We start from the raw sequence: 10,153 nt of genomic DNA, 5'->3' as shown, positions 1-10,153 counted from the left end.
AAGCACCAGTGGACAAAATGAAATTCAATGCCGTTATGACTTCTGACCAGAGCAAGAACCATAAAAGGTATTTCAATGCACCTTCCCACATTCTCAGGAAGATTATATCTTCTCTTTTTCTCAAAGAGCTGAGAGAGAAGCACAATGTTCGATCCATGCCCACCTGAAAGGATGATGAAGTTCAGGGTTGTATGAGGACACCATTAAGGGCAGCAAATTGGCAAAGCAGTCCAGGTTTATGGGAAGAAGTATGTCAGCCCCGCTGAACGAGTGCAGTGGGAGAAGGCTAATGGCACAACTGTTCATGTGGGCATTCACCCCAGCAAGGCGGATATCACTACACTAAGGCTGGATAAAGACATAAAAAGATCCTTGAACATAAAGCCAAATCTCGCCAAGTAGGAAAGGAAAAGAGCAAATACAAGGAAGAAGCAATAGAAGAGATGCAGGAATAAAGCAATCTTATATACAGCTTCATTAAAACTGTTAAAATGAAAAAAAAAAAAAATTGTCCTCTACACTGTTCCTAGACTCATTTCCTAAAACGCAAATCTGACTTTCTCACAACCTTTTCTACTGCTGTTCAGGATAAATCTGTAAGTGTACCCCCCATAAAGCCCTCCATAGTATGGCCGGCCTGACACATTTCTGGATCCATCACCTATGCTCCAACCTCTGACCCTGAGTTTCAATGATATTGATAGTTTAGAGTGTAGTTGCCAGAGCAAATTCATACTATTTTCATCTTTATGTTTCTGTTGAAGTTGTACTCACTGTAATGAATACTTTCTTCCACCATTTCTTAGATTGACTTCACATCACCCTTTAATATTCCAGGGAAATATTATAAGGCTCAGGGAGCCTTCACCCTCCTATTAAGGAGGATTGTTCTAGGCCAGGATAGATAGAGGCTTTAAGGGGATCCTGTTGGATAAGCATCAGACCTACTGCAAATTGCTCACTCTATCCAGGGCGGGGGAGGGCATCACTCTTCAGCCCATCATCAAATCTTCCCCATAAATAACAGTAATGCTACTAAGTTTTAAACCATGTTGTATGGCTGCCTCAGTGATAATGTAGTCTAGATATCATTGTGTATATCTTTTTCTTTGGCCAGGTGAAAGTATAATAAAGGTATGCCTCTGTACCGCAATATTATTAAAACTACCATCTATTTGGGTAGATGCGGGTTTTTATACTTTAATATAGAAATTTCATTTCCCATGGAAAGGTTTTTCACAGTGACCCTCCAAATGGTTTCTGAGACAACTGAGAAGCTCACAAAATGAGAACAAATGAGAAAATGAGAAAAAGAAAAAGATTTTAGCAATTAGGCGTTTGAATTACTAGAGATGATAATTATTATGATTATATTTTTTGATGCCAGAAACTTACACAACATATGTGAGACATGAAAGGAAGTGCACTTGGGTTTAAAAACTGGAAAAGAAGTCAGCAAAATGTGTTTAGTTATTCAAAGTGGTCCAAGTAATTAGTAAAGAACTTTATTCTTCAGTTTGGAAATTTATTAGGAATAAAGGTGCCACTAGGGGGCTCCCTAATATTCTACAATTGTTGGGAGACCTGACTGACTACACAACAGAGGTAATAGAATAATGAATAAAAATACTCTGTAATTTAAAGTATATTCCATAGTAACATTAACAATTGCATGTTGTATAAAGCTGGAAAATGAAACTTTCTTATTTTAAGGTTTGCTAGAGCTCAAAACGTATTTATGTAAATAACTTAGCAAATGTAAATATGCACCTGATCGAGAAAGGCATAATGTGTTTCACAAACTCAATTTCTTTGGTGTAATAAAAGGAGGGAAAAAAAACCTCATTTAGTTTCCTGATTACTTTTTCTTCCTGAGTGACATAAAACCAAAATATTAAAATTTTACCACCTGAACTATTGTATCATATCAAGAGATATTTATTAATTGATATGACATAAATAACTATAGATACATAGATATATATGTATTGGATATTATATTGTTTAACTCATTCAACAGAATATACAGAATAAAAATTTTAAATTATAAATACTAATATATTACCTGTAAAGGAATCTATGAAAGGCTTGGTCCTATGTAGATGTACTGAAGAGGAAAAGTAACTTTTATTATTGGGATATATTTGATTTATTGTTCTAAGGCATGTAAAATGAAAAGATCATTTTAAAACTTTTTTTCAGTAATATTAAATCATATTTATGACAAAAAGCATTAGTACTAGGAAAGAAAATATTGGACATTTAGCATCTTTTTATATAGTATATTGATTTACATTTGTTCCCACAGACTTTCAGATGTGTTCAAATTATGAGCACTACATTACATATTATTTGCTTCTATTTTTGTTAAATGTTGTAACATGACTATTTGAAAATTCCACATAGAAGTGTATTTTGTGAGAAAGGAAAGGAAGTTTTCCCCAGCTTTCCTTCCTTGTTTTTCTTTTTATCAGAGGATAGTGTACATTCTCATTTGTTTCTATTTCTCATCTTTTACTTTTAATTCCCCATCAAAATTTTAAATATAAGTTTTTAATGAACTCTATCTTCAATGAACAAAAAATAAAAAGAGCAGTGACAAAATTTTGTGAGCTGGCAAATAATTCATTATTTTTATGTTTTTATATATGTGTGTTTTTTCTATTTTTTCCCTATAAAAGACAAATGTATAACTTGTGTGCAGACATTTACTTGTCTGCCCCTTTTACTAGTACAAGAAAAAGCAAAGACAACCTTTGAAAGAAAAGGATGGGAATTAAATATTAATATGTTTTCTAACTTGGATTTTGACTAAGCAAGCAAAGAACATACTAAAACATTCAAGGTAGTATGATAAAGTTATTATGGTATTTTGCTTAACCTGGAAGGTTTGGGCTGTGACAATTCTTTTGCTAAAATTTTTTCCTTGAAACTTAAAACTTAAAAACCAACCAAACAAAAACCTTCAGTTTGGTAATTGAAGTCAAAATCAGAAGATCAATTACTTTGTTACACAATATATTTGAAAATACTGGGTAGCCACTAGCTCTGGAAATGTAGGCAAACATATAATGAATAATTTATTGATATTATATTGCATATAGATGATAAATCGATATTATCTATGTTTCCAGACTTTACGGCCACTCTCAAATAATTTTATCTCATTGTCTCAGGTGTATGTGTTTGCGTATTTATTTATATTTATATTTGAAAGTGATATTTATATGACTGAGCATGAAAGAAAGGCAACTAGGAATTACTTAATGAATGCATATATCAAGCAGCTATATAAAGCACTAGGAGAAAGGAAAAGCGTTTTTCATCCTGAATAATATTTTCTGAGTTGATTTGAGCTTATCCTAGAATAAATAACTGCATAAGGCCATTGGTATGTATATATATTTTTTATTTCAGCATAAAAAGTGGTTAAGTAATTTAATGTCATAAAGATGGCTAGCTCATCTTGCATTTAAATATATATTAAATAAATAAATGTATACATACATGAGTGGTATATATGTGTATGTATGTATGTTTGTAGATTTTTTTTCTTTGCTGGCAGCACAATGAACTATATACTAATGTGTGGTTTCTGTCTTTATTAAACTTGCTATTTTGTTGAAGATACTTAACTTCAAAGTTAAATAACCATACAAGACAATAATATAGGTTATGGCAGGAGGCAGCACAGTCAAGAGCTGGTCTGGAACCATCATAGACAAAGATCTCTGTGTCTGCACTGGTTTTCCCAGGTGCATGAAAGGCTGCTCTTGTAGGTTCCTCAAGGAAACTGAAGGATCAGGTATAAGTCTCCATTTGTTATCAAACTACAGTTCAGTCATCTCTACCTGTTTTAAAGACTATAGCTTAATTGTAACTGTTTTAAGACAGAAATCTTAAATTAAAAAGTTCCATTTACTTAGATCATTTGTTACTTCATTTGTTACTACCAAAGTAATGAACCGTTTTCTGAAAGTTTTTGCTACCTCTTCCTCAGTTTTAATGTGGAACATACAATATAGAATTATGTCATCATAATAATTCCCATTTCCTTGAGGTCTATTTCAGATCATTGTTTTTCCTTTAATCTTGAGTGCAAAGTCTGCAGGTCGTAAAATCCAGAATATCTCAAAGGTCATTGAGTAATCAACAAAAATTAATCGATTTGCAATGTAGAGTTTTTATCATGTGTCTGTGCCTAAGGCAAATGAAGCAAACTAAGTGGATTTAGCTCTCTAAATCTAAAGCACAAACTATACTATGGATAGTTTATGAAAGGTCATGAACGACCTTTGCCCAATAATCAGTTTATTAGGGTTTTCTCAATAGTTGATCCCACATAATCCACATATATTGGCAGGCGATGACCTCTTTCTTCTTCCCTATTATTTTTCATTCTAATTGCTCAATATTAGAGTCCATGCCTTCTCCCAGCTGAATTATGAAGGCCAGCCTTACCTAGGCAGCTGAAACCCCCACAGATTCGACTCAAAGCTGCATGATTATTATGACTCTTGGCCTTTCTTATATTGTTCATCAATACTTATCAGCATTGCAGTCAATGAATAAAGCACAGCTCAGGAAATTATTCCTAAGAGGGAAAAATGTGGCTCGTTTTCCCACAGGTTGAAGAGGACCAAACTTCATGGTTTATACTCTAATATATTTCACTTTCTATCCTATAGTATGTCTACCTTTGATCAGAATTTTCCACAAATAAATGTATCCTTCTCAAATGATTTATTTGGGACACATGGGCGAAAATTCCTAGCTTAAGCACGTGCGTGTGTTGGGAGCCATTTATAAACGGGCCGGTGGGTGTGTATGGATCTACACATTTTCTTACATACACATCCATCTTAAGCAAACTTTATATTCTTTTACATTTTATTCCTGGATATAGGAACTCTGGGCCATTTTCTCCAAGCAGAGATTGCAGACAGTGAACTAGCATCCTACCATACCTCAGTTAAAGAGGAAAATTTGATGTCTGGACATGTGTAGTCTTGTGGAAAGGAACCTTATTTCACTCATAGACAAGAGCAGTAGTATGGCTAGCAGTATTTCCCCAGAGATGGTCTGATTTAAAAAAAAATCAATATCAACTCTTGACACATTTTCATTTACATCAGCGCATGGCTTTCAGTCAGGGCACAAATCAATAGGCAGCTTTTAACACTGCCCAACTATTTCTTCCTATTGGGCTTCAGGCAGGCCATTTGCCGTTAACGTACCATGTTTCTTGGGGAGGAAGTTTAATGTTTTTTCCTGTGACTAATCACAACAGCCTAAACTGAAGCATTAATCACATGACATTTTCTTCATCACCACTTACAGCCAATTGACTTTTTACTTAGTGAAAGCATTTGAAGGAGACGACAGTTGTTCTAAGGGGGTCAAGAGTCAATGGGAAGAAATATTTTGTTCTAAAACATATATAGTATATGGCTTCTAAAGTTGACACTATGTCAGACAGTCTTTACAAATAGCTGCGTTATCATTTTGTAGGTAGGATCTCACAGACAAGATGGAGAATAAGATTTGTTTAAAATTAAATTGCTAATTAAGACTCATTTCTATAAACTAAAAGTCACATCCAGGATCACTAGCAATTGGAAAAGTGTTTTCTCTAACTTTTAAAAGTGAATTCTTTTCCTTTTCTTTCTTTTAGGCTAGCATAAAAATTCGTTAGGTCTGATGCCATCTGAGACTGGCGATCTCTCTAGTATTAGCAGTCTCAACTAAATATAATATCTACTTCATTATTGCAGCTACTCAAGATTTCTGAATAATGAATCAAATACTTACATTATTCACAAGCCACAAAGAGGTTATTAAGCTGAATAAGCAGAGGCTCGCAAAGGCTTGCAACATATTTATCTAGGGCAATTTCCAAAGCACAGAAATATGAAAAGGTAACCTCCTATATTATATTGCATTATATTTCTATTATCCCCAAGTAGCAATAATATCTTTTTAGAGCAGTGCGCCCCTAGGATACCAGTCTCCTCAGATACTCCCTAAAATGGGACTGTGTGTTAAAATCAGTTTGAGGAATGATGCATATGGAGTCCCCATCTTGGTGATTTACAGTGCCTGCGGGTATATTGAAGGCTCCAAAAATATCTTCAGTGAAGAAGACTGTGTATTTACTGCAGTATTTCCTCTTCTGTCTAACCACTCTGGTATATGTTATTGAACTTGTAGCTTAGAAGTAGTTGTACATAGTCCATTCTACTTCAGAACTTTGGTATTCCCAGAACAAGAGCCGGTTCTGGAACTTCTACCTTCTGCCCTGAAATGGGAACTGGTCCATAGATCTGGAGGGGCCTGCTGTGTTTGTCTCCCTACCCACCCCACCCAGCCCCCCAGAGCACAAGGACTGGCGTTCCAGATGTTTGGGACATGACCATGATGTTTCCCGTATGCCTCATGTGCCTAGGAAGCATCTTGCAGTGATGGAGGACGGTGCAGACCTGGTTAACTTGAAAGGTAGAAATAGACCTTGATGGCAGTAATATACCCTGGGAAGCAAGAGTTAGGCACTCTAGCATGAAGAGTTTACATGGTTTTTGTGTCCCCTTTTAGAATGCTCAGTTTATTGTATTGAATGCTGTGTTCAAAAGTCACACAGTATAACCTTATTTCAAACTCTATCATTAAAATTACATCATAATGCCAGCATGTTGAGCTATAGCTAAGACTATGTAAGAAATCTAAAACCTGGCATCATAAACATGCCATTTAGAAAAGCCCGCCCTTCTGAACTGCAGACTGTGCCAGTGTGCCCTTCCTCTGCTTAATGGAAGTTGTTGGACCAGTGAAGGTTTTTAAAACCCCAAATAAAAATTTTTCTTGGTACTCCGCACTTCCAGATGACTTTAGTTATTGCAAGAACATTTCAAAATAAAATTCCCATTCATCTTAACTTAAAAATCAATACTGTACCTTTTAGGAGAGTGATTACATCTGAAAAAGGGTCAAATAACAATTGCCAAAACCTTTGATGTCTTTCATTTTTTACTTCGTTCAGTATCAACTGCTTGCCTGAATTTTAAGGCCTTTTTTTTAGAAATGTTTACTAAAACATGATGTACAGAAGTTAAAATAATTTTAAAAGGTATGAGTTTAATTTTATATGGATTGCAATAATATAAGAAGCACACCAACCTCTGATTTGTGAATATTACTTTTTAGGATGAGATAAGTAGGCACAAAAGAAAAAAGTAAGTTGACTTATGGAAAAAACACTAAGTAAAAACAGCATAGGTGGTAGGAAGATATGGAAGAGCTCATGAAAAGTGATTGCAAATGGCTCATGTTTGAAAACCACAGCTCCGCAGTACTAGCTGACTTCAGAAAACGGTCAGCAACTCCTTCCTTGTTGTTTTGACTATATTCTCGACATCTTATTTAGTGCTCTAATTTGCAAAGTTCTCCTCTATTTGTATCCCTTTTGATATTTTAAACAATCCTGATTCAAAGAGGGGAAGCATTTGACTTTCATTTTCAAAATGTTTAAACTACAGAGATTTTTATAAGTTATAAAAATCCCATGACGAACAAGTGACAGAGCTTGGAATTGAACTCCATTCCTTTGATACTTAGTCCATGTGCTCTATTTGGAAAAAATACTAACAGCTAGGGAACAATGTGCGCTCAGATTTCCAGACAAACAGACACTTCTTCCCTTTCACCTCTGTTGACTAATTATCAGTTAAAGTTATATTTCAAGAGATACAAAACTAACTCATCTCCTTTTCTGATCATCAGTAAGTGTTTAAATTAGGAGTGCTTGGTACTTCGAGTCCAGGTTCCCCATAACCAGTTTACTCCACATTTTCTCCACATTGGTTCAGTTTTGAGCTTTTAGAGGACTGGTCCCAGTCTCCCAGATTCTCTTGAACCCTGCCGATTCCTTCACTTAACCTCATATCAACAACCAGTCTTGGTGTCACTTGGACAGAGCTGATTTTATTCTGGTGCTTCATTTGACTTTGTTCATCTGTTTGTCATAAAATATGCAGGCACTAATCTTCAAAAATTAATGTAGCTTCTCTAAAAGCCAACCTGACTTCTTTAACCTTCCTTAGAAAGTTTAGAAGAACTAAGATGTGAGGCCAAATGCAAAAAAAAAAAACCAAAACAAAACAAAAAAAAACAAACCCAATATTTTGGTCTAAGTTACCCAAGGATGAAGAGTATGTCACAACACACATTTTTGTGACTCTGAATATCATCCTCCTTGAATCAGGCTTATTTAAAACTTCAGTCTTTGCCACGCTTTATCCATTTGCTTAAAACTTTGATAGGTTTTGGAGCAAGTTCTTGTGCTCTGGGATACCACTCATCTTGGCAGTTCCTAAGAGTATTTTCAAAGAGCCGTAGAAAGAGAAAAAAGAGTTTGTGCTAATGACCTGGTGATTTTTTTTTACAGCCTCCCAGTGAAGCATGAACTATTCTCAGAGTTGTCAACAGCAGCTACATTATGTTGAGGTAATTTTACTGTCAACAGAATAATTGTGAATGAAAACTTTTGCTTAGTACAGGGAAAATATATAGGAAAAAGAAGGTGACAGCTCAAATGTCTATGGGCAGCTTTAGGAGAGTTGAAAAAGCCACACGGTCCCTCAAAAGTCCTCCGAAATTCCAAGCCAAAGAAATTTTAGTCAAATTTTAATTAAAGCACGTTTTAACTTTAGGTTACCACGTGGTATGGTTTGGTACTGTGAGGTAAGACTTTCAACCTTCTTGAGGGATTACTAATTAGTCAATTTGTTTTGTTTTATGCAAAGGGCAGCATAGTTTTACTATTTTATCTGATCAAAGTTTATTTTTGTTATATCTTTGCTATCATAATATAATATTGATTATATTTTATATTTATATTCATTTGATCAGGAAATATAACCACAATAACATTTCCCTCTGTGGAGGTATATTGATGTCAGCTTAGAAATAATTTTCAAGAATTAAATTTGCTGAAAAGTTCAGACTTCTTTTTCTTTCAGTCACTGTTGTCACTATTTTCTGTAGGATGAACACTCTATAAATTTGCTGTAATAACTAGCCGATCAGGTTTTAAGTTAATAAACAGTTCAGGTAGTTTTCTATGTTAACAAATATTTCTATACAATAACGTTCACATCTCCTTCCTTATTGGGACACATCTCATGTTATACAATTATAATATTTTAAGAAACTATTCTTTTTTGTATCACAAAACTACCTTAGCGAGATCAAATTAACACTGCATAGAAGATTCACGAAATAAGTTGCATACATGTTCTTTCACTTGCTCTTTCAAATGGACTTGACTCTTTATGGCATCAGCAAAATTTGCATTGATTAACCAGTAAGCTATAACGTTGTTTTCGATCTGAACTTAACAAATCAATTTTACTTAACACTCTGTTTTTTTTACTTTGGGGTGTTTAGGGTAAATAGATATTATATTACCTGTGGGAAAACACTACACTTACAATTAAGCTAAGGAGGTAATTTCATAGAAAAAAAAAGAAGAAAATAGGACAAAGTTTTGAGGACAGCGGGATTCCTAGAAACATAAGAACTGTCCCTACTTGAATGAAATAAATTACATTATCATCCATCATAAGACTAATCTAAGAAAAGCCATCTTGCTGTTAAAATAGACCTATCATCAAGTAAAAAAAATGCTAAAAAAAAAAATAAAATGGACTTATCAAATGAAATGGTAAAATACTATTATTTAAGAGAGGGATAACAAATTAAGAAATACCATTAATGACAGAATGTTGTGTAGATCTGGCATTCTATAAATGTTCCCTGAATTGAGTAAACAAAAAAATACTTACAAAAAAGACAGTCACCCTTCCCCATTCATAATATATTCTACTTGTATTTTTATATAAGTAACGGTGCAGTAACGTATTATCTACAACTACCTCTTTTATGCTATATATAAAAATAAAGTCCTGATTTGTGGCAACTACAGGTAAAATGACTGCCTAGGAGAGGTGTCCAAATTGTATGGGAGAATATTTAAGATGGAATTGAAACTTTTGACAAAAATCCTTGCTAGTTTAGCACTGAAGCTTATATACTTGCATACCGTTGAAGCTTATGCATGAACTAACGTAATTATGAAATGTAAGGTACTATGTAAAAG

General features: G+C 34.3%; 1 protein-coding gene and 1 pseudogene across 1 annotated transcript in view; one reads left to right on the top strand and one right to left on the bottom strand.

The window, feature by feature from the left end:
- The window catches only part of HS3ST5 (heparan sulfate-glucosamine 3-sulfotransferase 5), a 102,359-nt gene that overhangs the window by 31,520 nt on the left and 60,686 nt on the right, over positions 1-10,153 (bottom strand). The gene's annotated exons all lie outside the window — the stretch shown is intronic.
- LOC111742779 lies at positions 18-455 on the top strand (annotated as a pseudogene).

The sequence above is a fragment of the Pteropus vampyrus genome, unplaced genomic scaffold (assembly GCF_000151845.1).
Source record: "Pteropus vampyrus isolate Shadow unplaced genomic scaffold, Pvam_2.0 Scaffold101, whole genome shotgun sequence".
NCBI lineage: Eukaryota > Metazoa > Chordata > Mammalia > Chiroptera > Pteropodidae > Pteropus > Pteropus vampyrus.
Note: the sequence above shows the minus strand (reverse complement) of the source record. Positions and strands in the feature narration are given on the sequence as shown.